Source organism: Calidris pugnax, unplaced genomic scaffold (assembly GCF_001431845.1).
Source record: "Calidris pugnax isolate Ruff unplaced genomic scaffold, ASM143184v1 scaffold211, whole genome shotgun sequence".
Lineage (NCBI taxonomy): Eukaryota > Metazoa > Chordata > Aves > Charadriiformes > Scolopacidae > Calidris > Calidris pugnax.
Genome location: NW_015091083.1, coordinates 2,438,552 through 2,455,913, shown reverse-complemented (window position 1 = coordinate 2,455,913; position 17,362 = coordinate 2,438,552). Strand labels below are relative to the sequence as shown.

The following is a 17,362-nucleotide window of genomic DNA, read 5'->3' as shown; positions in this document are numbered from 1 at the left end:
TGTGGATGTTCCCTGCCATCTTTTTGATAGTGTTCTTACAAAAAGGTTTCTAGAAAACAGCAGAAGTCTTTTCAGAGGCCGTCCCCACTGACCTGGAGCAGCTGACGCTGCGAGAGCTGTCGGGGAGACACAGCAGCGTTTCGGGTGCGATGGATTTTTAGGTTTTCCTTTTTCTCCAAATGCTCTCAACAGATTTGTGATGGATTAAAGAAATGATTTACGACTAGATGATGGGGGAAGAAGAGTAAAACAATTACTTTAATTAGCATAAATAATTCATCATTTGCTAGGAAAAATATCAAGCTACTAAATTTGTTTCAGGATACATAGAAATATGTTTTCAGGGTGTCTGTTGGAAGATCTGCTCATCAGAGATTAGCTGCAGAAAATGGCCTTGTTTGAGATCAGCGATCCAAGACCTTCATCACCAGTGATGTCACAACTCAACAAAGACAGGGTTGTGTTTATAGACATGATAAGCTCAATGTGCCCATTCACTCTTAGTTACATATTTGATGAAAATACAAACAATATAAATTGCTCACTAAAAAGAAAAGCTGACCTCATGGCTCTTAGTGAGTTCCTCTTCACTGGATCCCGGCTCTCAAAGCAGAACCTGTGTACAGCTCCAGGAACACAAAGAAGCCACAAACCCGTTCCACATTATCTCTGCATGGAAAAATCTCCAGGTAGTGTTGGGAAGCCAAGAGAAATGCTTCGTGCTGCTAATGCCCAGGGTACACACCCTGCAGGGAGCAAGCGCTTGCAGAAAGGCCCCTGGGGACACCTAACCAGCCCTTGGGGACACCTAACCAGCCCTTGGGGACACCTAACCAGCGTAAGCATGTGCTGCTGCGAGCCATCATGAGCCAGGCCAAGTCAGAGCAGCACCGAGGCTGCTTTAAGGCTTGCTAAGAGAACACCAACACCCTGGCAATCACAAAAGCTATCCTGGGCCCCCGTTATTTGTGTTCGATTCCTCTATTGAGTACCACTCAAGCTGCTTTCCTACCTTTAGAGACACATACAGCACAGGAGAGACGCCCTGGTAACACGCGAAGCTGCCACAGGTCAGAGACCACCAAGACCAAAATACTCAGTGAAAACCAGCGACCTTCAAAAATTCCAGAGGAAGGTCTCTTGCAGCATGACTGAATCTACATTCCCTCTGATCCGGCTGCAGTGCTGAGGGCAAAGGCTGCATCTGGCCAGAAATTTTCTTCCAAAGCTTTTTTTTTTTTTTTTTTTTTTTTTTTTTTTTTTTTTTTTTTTTTTTTCCAACAGACAGCATACAATTTATATGAAAGATTTATTTTATCCAAAGACAAACCAGAGTATGTTTCAGCCAAATACTTTTCCAGGTAAACCTCTGCTCTTTTGAAAAAAAATATTTTTCTTTGGAAAGCCAAAATCTAGATAAACTTGGCTAAAGTGAAAAACTGACAGTTTCCCAGAGTTCAGTTGCTGAGAATGAAAAAATCCCATTAATTTTTATGAATTTTATTTTTGATTAGCATTTTCCACAGAGGAAAAAGAAATTCTCACCATGTCTAGGTTGGCGTTCGCTTACCCAGCAAGCTCCTGGTCCTGTTCTCCCCATTATAGCCCCTCTCTCTCTTCTCTTTCCACAGCCAAGATTGTCACAAACTTCCAGAGTAAAGACCAATAAGACACTTAAATGGGGGCTTGCTTCTGAGGAGCCGTACGTGACCAAAAGTAATACTGAAAATAGCAATAGTAATTGGAAAAGAAAGAAAAGTACTTGCTTTGGTCCAAATTTCTTCCATGGCTCTCTGTTACCAACAGTCGCCACACGAATATGGAACTTTCCTAGGCCTTGTGTCTATTTGCAGCTAAAAACATCGCAGCTCCCCAGGTTCCTGGTGTGCACATGTAACTGCCGTTTCTGTAATTACCATTTTCAGGATCTGTGAAGGCATTTTGGCACAGCGTCATCTCGCAAAAGTGTAAGTACAGGAAACTTTTTTCAAGGATTCAAGCAGGGAAAGCTCTATGAAATAGGAAGGATTTAAAAATCTGCGGCAGTTTAAAATCTGCAGAAAGTTAAAAAGTGCCAACGGGGCTAAATATTGTTCAGGTGGCAAATCACATGTGGCACGGCTTAGTTTGGAAAACTACACTGTGATTTTTGAAGAGTAGCACAATGGAACACAACATGACCTTTTTACCTATGTTTCATGCGGAGGGACAAGCGGGCGGCGTATGAGACATCACACAGCTCTCATGATCTCTCAGCTGGTCAGCCTCTCCTCGGCGGCACCGGCGGTGTCACATCCTGGCTGAGGTCAGGTCCCCAGGGGCATGCCCCTCCTCACTCTGTCTTCAGTAAAGCATCTTCCATCTGACACCAAACCGGAAAAGAAAAAGTGAATACTTTCTCAGTGGCCCAAGTGAAGAGGAAAAACATTTGCTCGTGACCTGGGTCTTGAGAAATTTAAACCAGATCAATCCTACAAGGCAAGCTCTCTCCCTCAGGAGCAGGGCAAAAGACACGCAGGGTTAAAGGCTGTTCCTGTTGCAAGCAGCATGAGTTACATCCATGGTATTGGAGACTGCCCCCAGAAAGATACTGAGGAGGGATAAAGCATCAGAACGATAGCATTTGGTGTTGCCTTCCCCACGGAGTTCGTTACAAAGGGTCCAAGACAAACCTTAGCCCAGAACATACTAGTGATCATTTTTTCAACAAAGATTTTATCATCTTGATTTTCCAAAGTCTGCATTTTTGTTCAATTGTGGCTTTCTCTATCAAGAAGAGGAGTGAAGAACAGCCTATTCTTTTCAGTCACTCAGGAGATAACTGTATCTTTGAACGTGCTTCCATTTCATTCTCATACGTAGCACCACCAGAAGCATCACCTAGCTGAGTATGGGGAAGGTGCTCTACCAGATTGCAAAGCATCATTAAATCCACCCAGTAGCAACAGTGGAATGAAACTCAGCAGTTCCCAGTTGACAGCAGCAGAATGGCAACTGGAAACAGCCAGCAAAGACCAAAATGTCTTTAGGGTGATGAGGCTCCAGTTAAAGGATGTTGAGGCTCAGCTATGATGTGGCCTGAAAAGGTTCATGCAGCAGCTCAGAACACAACTGAAGTAAAGGTACACAGCAAGCAGGGAGCAGCAGGGGCTTTAGGGCACTAAAATAAATTTCCTTTTCTTGATCATGTGAGAATCAGGAGACCATCCTGTGACTGGTGAGCCGTGACACACCACCCATCACTGAAAAACAGAAAAAAAGAAACAAAATCAGAGCGACAAAAGCCTGACTGAATCTGTGTGCTCAAAAGTAATTGCTCACATGTTAGAGGGGGGACACGCACGCCCAAGACAGACTTGGAAGAGTAAAGGTGGAAAAAGAAAATTGCAATTTGCTGTTGTAGCCCCCAGATTACACACTTCTCAGTTACCCTTATTATTGGTAAATATTTTGACAGCTCTTCAGTGTGATAGATTTCAAAGGGTAGACAGCAAGCCCTTGCCATAAGTATCAGATCAGCCAGGGCTCACAAACAAGGCAGCAGAGTCAGGGAGTGAGAGAACGGGAAGCTCACGGACCAACTTCTGCACTTTCTGACAGCAATGGCAGAGCTGAGAGATTTCAGCAACTGATTTCCACAGGCAGGAGAGAGGGCTCTTGGGAGATCTGTAGTGGGAACCCTGCTCTAACCCTCCTTCCTCTTCTCTCTTTTCCTAGTGGAGGGAAAAAGGTGGAAAAGAGTTGGGGGGGGGTGGGGGGAAGATGAAAAAATCAGGCAGATATAACTGGATCCAGAGTGGAGGCTGGTGATGAGAATCTGCCGAAAAACAAAGAGTTTTAAGGCATCTATTAAAAAGGAGAGGAGGAAGCTAACATAGAAGTAAAAGGAAGTTTGAGGTGTGAGAATTTGCATGTCTGTGTATTTATATAGATGGTATTAGCAGGATCTAAAAAGAAAGAGCAGAAGCTGGAAATTCCTGCGCGCATTTCAGAAGATCACACATTCCCAAACATTATGCTGCGTGTGAGGTTTTGACACCTTCAGCATCTCCAGCAGGAGAGAAGTTTGCCGTAAGTATTGGAAACTGCTGAAGAGCCAGTCAACTGACTAAGAGCAAACGACAGCTGGTTTTCTTATTAAACATTATGTAAAACATTAACACATAGGCCTGTCATGTTAAATCCTCCCTCGGGGTACTTGGCCTCACAAGGGTAAGCCTAAAGCAGCTTTTGGTGGAAGCAAATGAAGCCAGCAAATCTGTCCCGCAACTGCGTCCGAGAGCTAAAACACGAATGAGGCTCCAGCAGAGGCTGCAATCAGCTACAGCAATCAGCTGCTCGGCCCCTCTTCCCTTCAGGATACGTTTGGGATGTAACGAATTTACGTGCTTGGGAAGAAGGCAGGAGGAAAAGCTCCGGGGACTCGCCTGCAGCAGCGTTAAGTTTTCTGAAGGGCAAGTCCTGTGGCGCTGGTGACAGAGCGAGGGGGTGGTTCCCATCACTCGCAGCGCTGGGGCTGGCAGAGGGGGAAGAGGGAAAACCATCCCAGGTGCTCAGGAGGTGAAAACTGCACTAGGAGACCCGCAGCAGTGAAGGGGGAGAAGGTGGGAGGAATATCACAGCTCATCCTTCAGAATTGAAGGAAAATACAGAAAGGTAAAAGCCAGGCATCAAGGCAGGGAACAGCGAGAGAGTTTCCACACCTTCATAAGGAAGCGGTGATCCCAGTCCTCTATGGAGGCACTGGGGATGAGGGTACAGGTCCCTTCTGGGGAACTCCACGCATGAAGTTCCTGTCCCAGACAACCTCCCAGAAGCTGTGAGGTCCCCAGTCATTCCCTTGAGAAGCAGGGGGATTCCTCCTTTGCTACAACAGTGATTTTGTGCCGTCACAAACACCCACAGCAGAGGCAGGACAGAGCCCCCCTCTCCCCATTTGAAATCCCCATCTTAAGCCATAACATTAAGAATATCAACTTCTGTATTTTTCATCAACAGCTCTCAAAACATTTCACAGAAGGAAAATCCCACCTATTCTCAGTTCCCGGGCACAGGCATGAATTGGTGAGAGACTTCCCTAAAGCCAGAGAGGGGACAGCAGGAGAGCCCTGGCCGGGGACTGGCAGGGTCCTTCCTTTCAACTCAAGAAAGGTCCCCCTCTCTTCCACTTCTGTTCCCCTGCCAGTTTGCTGATCGGAAGTGACCAAATGTGGCAATAGCAGAAGCAAATTAAGCATAAATTGGTTTTGACAGCCAGGATACACCTTTTGCAGAGAACTTATACTACTGCTTTGCTGAGCAAATATTTGAATGGAGTGGAACCAATTGGCAATTGTCATGTGTTATTTGCAAGTGAATACACCAGATCTTTTACTGCACTGAGAAAACAAATAATCAGCCCCCCAAATTCATGTACTTTCCCTTTAGAAAGAGCCACATTGTGTTGTTACATCAGCAATTGAAATATGACAGGGTGCTGTGTTTATACTCGGAGAAGTCATATACAGATTCCATCTGTTCAACATTTGGAGCAAATTTGCAATGATTACTCAGGCTGAAAATTGCTTTGGAGTTTTGTCTGCTGTTGCTGTATTTGAAATAAATCACTGCTGTGGTGCCTTACTTCTGCAGACAGACACGCGTGTCAAAGCGAGAGGAGAGCAGCTGAACTTTGGCCATTCTGATTTGCAAGATATTCAGATGTTGCTGATGCTCACAGCGGGATTTTCTCAGATGCTTTGGAGAAATCCAAGAAGACCCGAAGCCGCTGCTGAGGTGAGGAATTAATTTCCTGAAGATTTGTCTCTGCAAACTAAGACTCATTCCACTTTGGCCAAAGTCCATCCCGTGCCATGGGCTCTGGAACAGAGCTGTCAATAGTGAATGTCACATCACAGAGGTGCAGCTGCACTGCTAGAAGTGGTTGCCCAGCAGTCTGACAGAGTTATCAGGTAAATTGAGGCAGGTGATTCCCATCCACTCCAGCCCGTTGGGTCCAGACTTACATTGAAGCTTTGAACTAGCAACCTCTCCCAACAGGACACAGCCACGACTCTGGATCTCAACAACATCAAGGAGAATTAAGAAACTTTGGAGTTTGCTCCAGCTTTTGCTGATTGGGCTCTAAATCAAAGCAAGAGAGGGGTGAATTTCAAACTTGATCCTTGATATGGCCAAAGAAGAAACCACAAAGGAGAAAAATTAGTTTCAGTCATTCAAACACAGAATATGCTCAGCTGCAACTTCAGGGAGAAATCAGAGAGGAAGAATTCAGCTGATTGGATTTTGAGCCAGAAACAACTCCTATTAAAGTGCCAGATGTTCAACAGTAGTCACAAATAATAAGGGTTAAGCCCTCCATCACCGTTATCCAATCCTTCAAAATCCTTGACTGCTGGCAGGCTTTTTACACGAAGGTAGGCTATTCTTCCAACACTCTGCCTAGTTCAGGAGATCAAGTGGAGTAAAGCAAGATGAGTAGCTACCCCAGCTAACAAATTAGTAGGATGAGAGAGCGAAAGCATGTGTTGCTCTGAGAATGAGGCTAACTATGTGGGTGGCAACGAGATGGGAAATGGGTTGGAGGGAGTCGGTATGCATTACCAGCCCCTGATCCTCTGCAAAACTTGTTGACAATGGTACTGCAGCCAGGCAGCTTTGGAAGATGAACAGCTTGGCTGGTGGAAAAACCTGTTCTCTGGCCACCCACGCCATGGAAACCAGCGAGCAGTTGGCTTCGGATGGATAAAAGGTTATTTCTATGGATGAAACACGCTCAACAATTAAGGGTAAAGTGGCAAAGTTAGGCATCAACTGAGCCCGAGCTAACACCCGGTGACTGCAGCATGACTTGTGAGACACTGACACCATGACACCATCTGGGTATGATTTCTGCTGAACAGACTGCATATAGAAACAGATGGGAGGTGTCAGTTTTGATCAGGATTGTTCTGCTGGAGATTCCGCAGCACATTATAGAGCCGAGAGCCTGCCTTTCCCACGTACTTCTATAAAGAGGAAGGTGCTGCATTCACAGGAGCTCCGTGGTACTCGGGGAACTATTCTTACCCAGTCCCCCACTGGACAGAGCCCTAAGGTTGTGCAGCTGGGACGGATCTTTATTATTGCACCAGATATGTTCAAAAAAGCAAGTCACTTTGTTAAGTCCAATGTTCCTAAAATAAGATCCCAAAGTGTCTCTTTTTCTGGGCCAGCACTCAAGGTCAAACTGGAAACTTGCTGAGACTGCGTTCAAGGTTGCCGTGAAGTGAATCTCAGGCACCCCTGTCCTTTAGCACTGCCCTGCTTGTTATTTCAAGTCTTGACATCAGAAGGTTTCCATTATGCTCTCATGACTTCATGTAATTGTAAAAGTTAATTTTAAGTTTTCTTGACTGTGGAAAAAGCTGATAAATGTAATTTAGATTCAAAATGACAGAAAGGCCTGTTGGAAGGGACCCCTGGACAGCTCTTGCCTCGTCTCTCACTTGAAGGAGGATCATTTCCAACACTGGAACAGGTCAGCCATGGCTTTGTCTACCTGGGGCTTGAAAGCCTCCAAATGTAGAGATTGCATAACCTCCCTGGGCAGCGTGGTCAGAAGCTGAAATGCAGATATAAGTATTTGCATAAGCCTAATTTATGATTTTTAACACAAACACCTGGTGTTGATACCGTCACTAAGAGTTTTCTGGTATTGATAATAGACGATAAGGCCAATTTTCTCTCTACAGGCATTACTTAGGCCACACAGTTATTAGGAGTCTCATAAATATTAGATCAAAATAGCCAAAAAGAATGCTACCAATGAAGGCAACTGTTAAAAACTAAACTAATTCAAAACTTGAGTATCATTTTTGTAGGAATTGTCACTAGCTAAACTGGAAAGCCACAGTTCTGAGAGACTTTCCCTCAATTCTCAGAAATCTGACATTTTTTTTACCTGATTATCCAGAGGTGTTCTCCAAGCAGCAGTGCGTTCTTCTCCAGGCTAAACAGACCAGGGTCTCTCAGTCTTTCCTCGTGAGAGAGGTGCTCCATTCCCCTGATCATCTTCATAGCCCTCCACCAGACTCTATCCAGTAGTTTCCTGTCCTTCTTAAACTGAGGGGCCCAGATCTGGACACAGCACTGTAGATGTCACCTCACCAGGGTAGAAGGGGAGGACTTCTCTCTCTTGAGGCCAAGGGACTCAAGCCTATTGACATCAGCAGGGTGCTGAGGCTTTTAATTTAATAAAATAAATATATTTATTAATGAATGTATGTAGACCCTCAACGTACAGATGAGTAAAGTGACTCAGGTACGGATCGCGTAGCATGGAAAAATCTGGATACCTTTCCCAAGAAGCAGGGGAGTCCTGGCTGGTGCTGCTCCAGGGCACAGACCTCAGGACCACCGGCGTGTGGCTGCAGGTCCTCACTGAGAAAGTCTCTCCTACTGCCAAAGCAAGTGCTTGAGTTATAGATCAGCTCCATGGCACCCGCCAGGCTCAAGAATAAAAAGCAGCAGATGGCACGGCAAGAGTCGTTATAGAAACAAAACAAAAAACTTCTTTACTTTTTCCTGAAACTAATGAGGTTTCCTGAAACGGTAACAAGACGGGGCGTTGTACCACTCTGCACTGACTGTCTCTCCCAGGTGCAGTCCCTCGGGGCAGCGCTGCCGGGGGCTACGGACACGGGGCACGCACCAGCCACTGCGTTTGCAGGACACCAGCTGCATGGGGGCCACTTGTTTTAGGGGTTGTTTGCATTCACCATCTAGACAAGAAAGAGTGGATTAAGAAGCAGCCAGGTTTAGGCTGGAGGAGTTTTCCACAAATTTCCCCAGCCCTGAAGAAAATAACCCACTGTAATTCCCAAGCATGGTGCCTCGCCGACCTGGCGCTGGCAGAACCGATCCCAAACATCACCTGCCACATCAATCCCGTTAACTTGCCTGGGCGAGATCCAATTTTGGCCAGTAGAGATGCAGAGCCCAGGCTGGCCCGAAGGCATGTGGGTACAACGGCAGCAGGGGGTCTGGCAGGGAGGACACTCCGTGAAACTGGCTGGGAGCTGCTTTCTCCAGAGCCAGCACAGCAAATGGGTTACAAGTAAGGACAGAGCCCTGGGACACAGCTACTGGCACAGAAAGCTTCCCTGTGTGTTCAGGGCAGAGGAGGGAGGCTGTGGCCTTGGGATGGATGCCCTCCCTCTCTGCTGCTGCAGGATGGCTTCCCCTCTGCCTGGTTGTGCTGGTGGGCTTCAAAAAGAGTCACCATTCAAAGCTCTCATGGACACCCTTCAGACCTACGGTAGCACACCCAGTTTGTGGTGGGGGAGCAAAGCTCTCTCCCATTCCTCCAGCAGCATCATCCAGTTCCCTCAGTTTAGGTTTACTGGACCTATACACAGGCACATAGGCACAGCACAGTCCCTGGAGACCCAACACAAGGACAGCCAGCATCAGACTGTGAGAACTTTTCCCAGCCTCATCTACACTTGCCAGGCATCCTGCAGCCAGGTCAGCAGAGCGGGAACCCCACAAGGAGGAGGAGTTTCAAACTCGGCCAAGTGTTTGAGTAGAGGAGAAATGCTTTCATTTCTTAACTTTCCCTTAAAATAATGTGCACGATCTGTTCTGGGAACACCCACCCAGTGAAAATCCCTCCGGAGGCTGCCTGCCAAAGCCTGTGAAAATCCCTTCTGGGAGCCGTGTCCGCTATTTCAGACACAGCCTGTTCATAGGAACATAAATCTGCTGTCCTCACTGATGAAGATTATTTGAGCTGGATTTAATGTGCCCAGGCACATCTTTCTTAACTTGGCTCAGACAACCACCTGCTACTTCACGTGCGTTCGTGGCTCAGTACAGATGTCTTAATCAAATCACTCGTCCTGTGGAGAGCAGCTGCAGAGGGCTCACACTTACCTTTCCCCAGTGCCCAGCGCAGTCTATGCCTATAACTGGTGAAGAAGCCCTTGCTCTCTGCTCTGCCTGCATGTTTTACCTCGGGATCCTCTCCACTCGCAGAATTATTCCAACATGCTGTCAAATCTGTGGCAGAGAATTTCTGATGTTTAGGAAAGAAAGTAAAAGAGCATGGCACAATTACCAAAAACATAACAGAGATGACATGAAAACAGCAACATCTATAGAAAGCTTTGTGAGTATCTATGCAATTTACAAGAGAGGGGTTTCTTTTGCTGAACCTCTGTTTGGAAGTCCACACCAGTGATAAAGTATCTCCTGCATTTCACCAGGGGGTCAAAACCCCTGGGGGAGTATTCTGAAAGCCACAGGACATCTCTCTTCCTTTTACTGCAATTCCTATAGTGTGGAAGGGAGGCAGAACAGAAATAAACCCTGTATTTTAGCACCACTTCTGCTGGCAACTTGAATTGTTTAATACCAAAGGAATCCCCACATTTTTTGGGACGTCAGAACATTGGCACACACAGACCTCTGTAGGATTTGGCAGAAGATGCTGCTGTTTTCACCCATACCCGGAGAGCGCTGCCTCCTGCCAGCCGCCCCGAGCATCCTGCCATTTCCATGTGCTGCTGGCACCGACCCCACCCGCTGGAAATAACCTCACACCCCAGCTGAATGCAAGTCTTCTGAATGCAGCTGCTGTATCACAGAACTTCCCTCTGCCACCACCCTTGGTGATTTCTCAGCATTACCCCCGAGAATCAACCGGTTCCTTTAAGGTTTCGTATCTTTCCAAATTAACTGATCAGAATGTAAGTCCTTGTTCTGATGCAACGGTTTAACTCTATGTTCTTTATAATTCACCCTTTTTATCCATATATATCAGAAAAACTAAAAGTATGTCAAAAATAGAAACTTTATCCTATGCTAAGTTTTCAGATAATTTTAAAGACAGGATCAGTTCAAGCTGGTTTAGTTTCTCCAGTTTGATATAAAGTAGAAGAAATAATCACAATGAATGATTATTTGTATCTCCCAGCCAAGGCTCCTGGAAGAAGTTACAAGCATCAGGCACAATAACTGACATTCCCAGCTCCCTAAGGACGACCAGACGCCCACGTTACCACCATCTCACCTACAAGCACTCAGCACAGAGAGTTTCACATGGTGGTTCCAGTTCTGAATCCACTCTTTATAAGGCTCAGAACTTTGAGTCGAAGCAAGCCTTCACAAGATATTCAGCTTCAATTTGAAATCCTACCCAGTGGGGAAACCACCCTGTCAACTGCTATTACACTCAATTGTTAATTACCTTCGCTGTGAACGTTTTGCATCTTACCTCTAGTGTAATTTCATTTCCAAGAGATGATGGGCTATTATCATCCCTTCGGCTGCCAAGCAAAGCACACTCTATTAGTAGAAGTGTCACAATGTGGATGTTTGTCAGCTGAATAAATTATCACTTAACCTTCCCTTTAAGCCAGACGTATTTTTAATCACACTTACATTCCTATTTTCCAATTGACAAAGAGGAAAAAGGGATATGGCTGAAATCTAAACAAGGCAATAGCAGAGCCAAGCGTGCCTCGCAGGATCTCGATACTCAAACCTCTGCCCCTGACATTACTTCCTTCTAAGAACAAACTGGCATTTCTGCTTTTCTCCCAATACTATTTAACAGCAAAACAGTGCTGGAATTTCCAAGCATACAGAGTGTGAAATGGTAGAAGAATACATGCATTATAAAAATAATATTTTAAACAGCCAGGAAACCGTTCACTATTCACAGATGACCTAATGCAAAGGTATCTTGTGATTCAAAGGATAAGAAATGGCCATTATGAGTTTTACTGCATATTGTGGTCAAATCAAAATTAATTGAGGAAACAATTCCTTAATTCATCTGATCTGAGAATCAGCAGTAACATCAGGGTTTTTTAAATCATGCAGTGTGCTGCTGAATCCACAATTTTCTACATGTCCTGCAACTTATTTGCTGAAATCATTGTAAGTATCTGGAAAATACCTAATTTTATTTTTTTTGTTCTGACTTGTCAAAATAAACTAAATGAGCACTCAATGCTCACAGGTAAAAGCAGGCACAGGAAAGTTCACATAATGCTGTGTTACTTAGTTCATGAAATTGCTGGCATTTTTCCCAATAATTCAGTGATTTGACTTTACTAGTATACTTTTTTGCAATAAACAGATTGAACTCATACTTTCTGAAGATACCATCAAAACACCTTAGCTTTCTATATGATTCAAAGTTTTTTTCATATGATGGTCTAATGACATCAGAGGTAAAACTTATTGGTAAAAGCAATTTATTAGAAAAAAATGATGTATTTATGAAAAAAAAAGGTTGTATTTTCAAAAGCTTTCTTTTAATCTAATAAAAGAACTGCTCTCTTTCTACCAGTTTTAGATCATTCAAGTATCACAAAACTTCTTTGCAGCAGTAAAACAGAAAGGTAGTTGCAAACATATTCCTCAGAACATTTCTACTTCTGTTTATGTCAATCTTTGCTTCAAAATTATAGGGAAGTTCCTCTAACTTTATACTGTTCCCAAAGTGTTATGTTTCCTAGAGGACAGAGGCCATAAGTCTGACTCAGAATTAGGAAATACTATCTACAGTTGCAGCACTCTTTCACCAGCACTCAAGATGTCACCCACTTACTATGTAAGTGGAATGACTAGCTATTTTTTGTTTTTAGAAATAAAACCAAATAAAAAAAACTAAACAAAACAACAAACAAGAATGAAATCTCCCAAGAAGAGCTTTAAAAACAAATTTGCTTTTGATTAGTCTGTCACTTTTGGAAAGGCATTTAAGCTTTATCACAGTATGTCAGGTGATAATCTCAGATGTGTCAATCTGCAGCAGGCACAACTTTGATGCAACCCCTCACAGACACAGCAAAAGGGCTTTTTGGATTTTGTTCCAATGATTAAAATATTCAGCTTTTGGCAGGAGCTGCATAAGCTCAGAAGGACACAAAAGACTAAACACCTAAAAGTGCACGTTGCGTGAGATCTTTGAGGAGCTTCCACCAGTTTCACACCCAGTCAGGCCCGTCCAGTTTAGGGTTTCTGTGAGACCACTCTCTACCAGCACTTGGCAGAGCAGAGTCTCTGTTAGTGCATCTCCTTCAGCGTGGGCATGAAATAACTATGTACATCGACTGCTGGGACTTCTCTCATCTCTGGAGTTTTATCAACACTGAGAAAATGTTGACAATTTGATAATGAACCCTTATCATTTGGGAAAAATGAAAGAGAGATTGAAAGTAAACATCTGGCGAATGGAATTAACCATATTCTCTTGTCACACATTATATGTGCTCAAATCACATAAAGTATCTGCTGCAGGTCTGCTGCTCAGCATACACATTGCCATCCTGGGTTAAAAAACTTTTTTTTTCTCCTTTTGCATTTATTCTGATGCAACTCAGATAACTGCTCTGAAGCCATTTCCTTACCAGCCTCTGCAATACTGCATCATGCATACATCAAAATTCTAACATATGGCACTAGACATTTTTTTCCTTCGCATTTTTTACCTCAAAATCCTTTCCCTCCTGCAACGCTTGCCCAGTGGCTTCCTTTTACAACTCCAGCACCAGCTTTTCCTCCTAAACAAGGCCAAGATCTTTAGCATGATGAGCCGTACTTTGCACCTGTGGAAATTTTGTTATCTTATTCATACCACACATACTAAAATCAGTCTCCAATAATGTATGAGGACCCAAGAACAGGCATTTATTGAAAAGAATTTAAAGTATCTATTTTTGCACCTGAGTATCAGATCAAATTCTTTTGTACCATAAAGATAAGTTTTTGTAGTTCTTTTCTAAGCTATGTTTATCAACATTATCTGATAGTTAAGTAGAAAAGGTCTATGTAATTTTTCAAACAGCTGCTTTTTGCCAAGCAATGTGCTCAGTGAGTTTCAAGTTAGTTTATTTATGGGACTATCATGAAGTAGCCACTCCCTTCTTAAGGAAGTTCTTAAAAATCCCTCAAACAAACAATAACGATCAGAAAGCAGCAAATGTACAATCTTTTCCCCCTCCCATTTTTTGGAGGTAACCCACCTGATGATAAGCTTCCATTAAACGTTAATAAAACAAAGGTTACGTAATTCACTATCCAGCAAGGACTAAGCAGGATAAAACCAGACACTAATGATGGTTTGTTTGGGATTAATGGTAAGCGTTGGATTAGTTGAGGGCTTCTTGGTATCTGCCTTTCCCATCTCTCAACAAAAACTCCAACTGCAAAAGACTAGTGCCACCTTTGGATGAAAATTAGTACTAGAGCTCTCAGTCAATCTGCTCTGTTCCCCACAGACACTGTTCCATCATTAGTTACTTTGTCACACTTTCAGAAAGTTTAGTAAGATTTTATCAGAAAAGCCCTTTTTCCTTCTCTCTCACCTTCCTTTTTCCTTTTGTCTCCCATTCAACTTCAATTTTTAAGCAAAGTGTATTTCTCAGTGCTCATATGTTACCTCATCTCTTTGGAGTTTATCCTTGAAAAAAGATCAGAAAGTCTCCCATTAATAATCACGGCATTTAATTAAGGCCCGTTTGTAAGCTATGTCCATGAAATTGTTAAACATTTGATGGGGGTGGGAGGGATCAATAAAACTTTTCACTTAAGTTTAGGTAAAGCTTTACCTGACTTTTTTAATCTTTTTTTTTTTTTTTCTTTATATCATCCATTTCCAGATTATCCTTATTTTACCTTGCTTCAGATACTCAGAAATGTTAGTATCTTCATCACTCATCAGACCCCCAGCACCAAATCCATCTAACAAGGACGAAGGGCTTCATTGGCCACGATGGCATGTGCACCTCTGCACCCTCTTCCTTTCACTTGCAAACTGTCTTTACTTTGACCCAGGCATTTTCTTGCTTTTTTTCTTCCTGTTCTCTCCCCCACCCCACTGGTCAGGGGATTGGGGTGGTGGCTGAGCAGCTGTGGGGGTGCTTAACTGCTGGCTGGGGTCAACCCACCACCCCAGGATCTGGAAAACTGTCTCTGCCACAGGCAGGTGGAAGCAGGCAGTGCCCTATTTCTTAAGGCAAAATGGCATCACTGACAATCAAATCTACATTCACGCCTGGTGTTAACAAAGAGTGGAGACTGTAAAGCTAAAATCCCAGAGAGGGGCAAACGATACCATTGCTAATTGGCGTTGGGTTTCCATCTCTGTGTGGGTTTTATAATTACACGTAAGCTTCATTTGATTTCAAGGGCTCTGCTTTTATTTTTAATGGTAGCACTTTCCAGTTTTTATTAGATGATCCCCCGGAGACCCTGCACTAGGAAAAAAAAATAAAATGAAAATGTGATCAACCAAACGCTACACTCGCTATGTTCAGGCGAACTGCTACAGCAAAAGGAAACAGATGCCATTTAATCCACCACACGCAGGCGAGTGACAACTTGAGAAAGACAGTCTGGAGTGAGTCAAATCACAAGAAGGGACTTTTCTTGATGATTTCCCAATGCAACCAATTAAGCCCACTCCCTGCGCGCTGCCTGGCCTTATTTTTCAATTTTTCATTATTTCTTTTTTTTTTCTCTAACAATTTCCCTTGTCCCCTTAGGGGTGAACGGAGAAGTGTTTGCTTTCTGCTGAGGAAATACTCCCACATCAATGCCCCTCCGTGGCCACCCTCGCTTTAAAGCCTCCGATTGCAAAGCTGAGGGAAGTTTGGCCAGCTGATGTTTTTTGCTCCCTACATGTATCACCTACCACTTTAAGAGAAAATTCAGGCTCATCTGCAAAATAATTGTTTCGTGCATCAACATGTAGCTGAAGTGATAGCACTAACAGCACGTGAGCCAACACAGAACAATTTACTGGGGAAAGGGCTCGTGTTCCCAGTTCAGTTCTTATGACTGTTCTTCATCTCCTCAACACGTTTGGCTGCAGCCAGGAGCTGCAGGGAGATGTCTGCTTTGTCACAGGCTCTCCCTTTCAACTTACTCATCAAACTTAATTTTAATTCCCTGCTGTGACAGGAGTCAGGAACGACAGTTATACCCTAACCCTACTGTAACTCATCCACGTGGGTCAAGGGAACAACTCGCTACGTAATCACTGTAATGAGTTTTGATAACTTGCTCCATCAGAATGAATATCTGGTTTTAAAGTCTTGTGGAAAGAAAAGCAAGCAAAGAAATTAAGAGATAAAACAGGCCATTTACATGCTAAAAAATAAAAAAATATGCTTGTATCCCATCACTATAATCTAATTATCTATTATTGTTTCTGTGATCATCATAAGCAGTTATATTTATGCTGCACTGTCAAATTGCTGATTTGTGAAAGCCACTTACAAAGCTCGTGATGCACGATTCAAGGCACTCTAAAAATCTCCACATGTTCTTCAATAATCCCTGAACGCCTGTAACTCATCCACCGGAGTCCAGGGCAGGTGAATGTTAGGACAGTGTATGTCAGAAGATTCCTGGAACTCCTGACACGTTGGGAAGATTGAAAGAATAGTTAGAAATCCCATTTGTATAACAATATCTCTTATACACCTTTTAGTTATGTGAAAGCCAGTCAAGGAAGTAAGGTGTATGTGTAACTCTTCTACTAACTCCTGCTTCCCTCATTTCTATCCAAACAAATTCTGTACACATCCCAGAAGAACTTTGCAGCTGCAAACACATCTGTACATTTAATAAAATGAAAACTAAAGTAGATAAAAACCACCAAAACAAACGGAAATGCTCAGTCCAGGCCCTGTTTCTTGGCCCATCTGGCACGTCAAACCCCCTTTACGCTTCCACCAACCAAGGCCACATGACATCCCAAGATAAAAATGAAGCTGAAGATCTCCAGACTGTGAAAGCCACATTAAACCATTTGACAAGTACTTCATCCCTGTTCTGCCAACAGCAGTCTTTGATATGAAATTGTGGGAAGTCCTCTCATGATTTACTTTGAATTTGTTTATCTGTTCTAGATTTGGGATATTTTTCCCCCCCAGATTTCCATCTGATCTAGCACATACACCACACCTGGGCTACTATTGCTACGCTTGTTTCATTCAAATGTCTTTTTATAGCTGCTTTTGTTTCCAAGGCTTGCGTAATTTGCTAAGGAACTAATGCTTAAAAAAAATACATACTGAAAACAAATTAACATTATCTGCAGGAGGTTTCAAATATCTGTGCAATGGGGAGTTAAAAACGAAAAAAATTAATTACCCTTTTAAGTGGGATACCAGAAGTGAGGCTTTTTAAGTTACTTGAAGATTATAACAGAGGAGTTTGTTCAGATGCAGAACGCAATTTCAAACAAAAATACCATTGGTTCTAATGATGTACTTTCCCCCAAAAAGACTTTATTTTGGGCACAGAGACACACACCCTGCTTTTCCAAAGAAGCTTCTTTGTGACCACACTGAGCTGCACC

General features: G+C 43.4%; 1 long non-coding RNA gene across 2 annotated transcripts; it reads right to left on the bottom strand.

Moving 5' to 3' along the window:
* Positions 1-1,290: 1,290 nt before the first annotated feature.
* On the bottom strand, positions 1,291-16,686 carry LOC106897038. Of its 2 annotated transcripts, XR_001413709.1 has the most exons (5): positions 9,916-16,686; positions 8,337-8,762; positions 7,943-8,223; positions 2,190-3,242; positions 1,291-1,928 (listed from the first exon to the last, which is right to left on the bottom strand). It is a non-coding gene; the product is annotated as an uncharacterized LOC106897038 (long non-coding RNA). The 2 variants fall into 2 exon arrangements; XR_001413708.1 differs by having other exon boundaries at positions 1,291-3,242.
* Positions 16,687-17,362: the final 676 nt, after the last annotated feature.